General features: G+C 43.8%; 1 non-coding gene across 1 annotated transcript; it reads left to right on the forward strand.

Moving 5' to 3' along the window:
* Positions 1–1416: 1416 nt before the first annotated feature.
* On the forward strand, positions 1417–1492 carry Trnaa-agc (transfer RNA alanine (anticodon AGC)). The gene has a single exon. It is a non-coding gene; the product is annotated as a tRNA-Ala (tRNA).
* Positions 1493–1707: the final 215 nt, after the last annotated feature.

A 1707-nucleotide genomic window follows, 5' to 3' on the forward strand; every position in this document is an offset into this window, starting at 1 on the left:
AATACCTGCAGCTATGAATGCTGGAATGCGGACCCAGAAATGACTGGGAGCAAGAACGCAAATGGAGACAGTTGTTGACTGTTGGCAGACACATCTTATTTTCCACTGCTTCTTAGCATAATAACCTAATTTATGATACCATTGCCATTCCAGTGTTTATCCTCATTCCTGTCTGAAGCCAGCTCATCGGGAATTTTGGAAAGAATGCCTTTGAACCTTAAGCGTTTTAATTATCACCCCGCTGCAGGGAATTGTGAGCAAGAAAGATACCGTAGTTTAGAGAAGAAAACAAAGATCTTTCTATGAAGATTATTTGCATTTGTCTGGGAGATAAGGCTATTCATCTTTGCACTGAGCGCTGTGCAGAATAGAAATGAATACGCAGCAAAGACCTGCTAAGTCCAGAGCTTCCTAATTCCTCCTGAGACACATCTCCCAAGGATACCTTGATTTTGCTTGAAGCATTGTCAATTTCCAAAACTGGCTATGTAACAATTTTGATGAAATATGAAAAATGCACCCTAAAGTCTGAAAAGATGAGTTCCATATATTTATTTAAAATTTATTATTGTGTATATAGTGTGAGTGTGAATGTATGAATGGATGTGTGCACGCATGCGTGTATGTGTATGTATGTGTGCATGCGTGCACGTATGTGTGTATGCATGTATGTGTGTATGCATGTATGTATGTATGGTGTGCTACAGAGCCTGAAGAGGTCAGATGAAACCTTGGGGAATTGCTTTTCTCCTTCCACCTTTTTTCTTGGGTTCCAGTGAACGGAACTCAGGTCATCAGGCAAGCCCTTTTATCCACTGAACCATCTCACTGCCCCGGTATCTTTATCTTTTGTTGCTGATCTCATCGTTTTTATGATTATCCTGAGGGGTAAATTGAAAACTGATGTTGTGTGGATCAGGGAAAGAGCAGATGGAGTTAGAAGCAGGCAGAGGAATGAGAGGAAAAAGAATTTATGCAACTGGAGGACGGATGCTGCGACCGGGCTGTGCCGTGGCTGGGGTAAGGAGGTCTTGCTCTTCCACCCAACACTGTGCTGCTTCCATGACAGATACTCACAGGGAGGACCGAAGAAGACTTCAGGCCAGCACAAGAGCTGAGGCATTTGGGGACTTGAAGTCGAGAAGCTGGCAGGAAAGAGTACCAGTTACTATCTTAACTGAGGTAGGTCTAACCTTAGTGCATCATTGTGGTTTTTTCTACTGTTATTTGCATTGAATCTTTCCCCCTCTTTAGGAGGAGCAGGATAGAAGGGAGAAAGGGTCACAGAGAAGAATATGACTGCGGGTGTCCTCACTCTTCTCCCCAAATCCTGCAAAGCGGAAGGATGCTATTAGGCCAAACACCAAGACAACAAACACCTCTTGCTCCTGCTGGGAATTAAAAATGCCACAGAAAGCTGGGAATATGGCTCAGTGGTAGAGCACTTGCCTAGCGTGTAAGAAGGCCTGGGTTCAAGCCCCAGTCCTAGTCAAACAAGCAAACAAACATAAATGTCCCATGCTGGAATGAGAACCACTAAAAGCTGGCTTGAGCGTCATAAGAAAATTAGAGCGGGTCGCCCCTCGGGTTTCTATTTAAATGTCTTTCAAAAAGTTTATGGAATTTTGTTTTCCAAGTGAATCTCCCCGACTCCACGAAGCATTTTAGAGTTGTGGAATAGCAGGGCTGGATGCTGGAGGAGGTTGC

Source organism: Alexandromys fortis, unplaced genomic scaffold, assembly GCF_014885135.2.
Source record: "Alexandromys fortis isolate MF-2015 unplaced genomic scaffold, M_Fortis_MF-2015_v1.1 scaffold_21, whole genome shotgun sequence".
In the NCBI taxonomy this organism is placed as follows: Eukaryota; Metazoa; Chordata; class Mammalia; order Rodentia; family Cricetidae; genus Alexandromys; species Alexandromys fortis.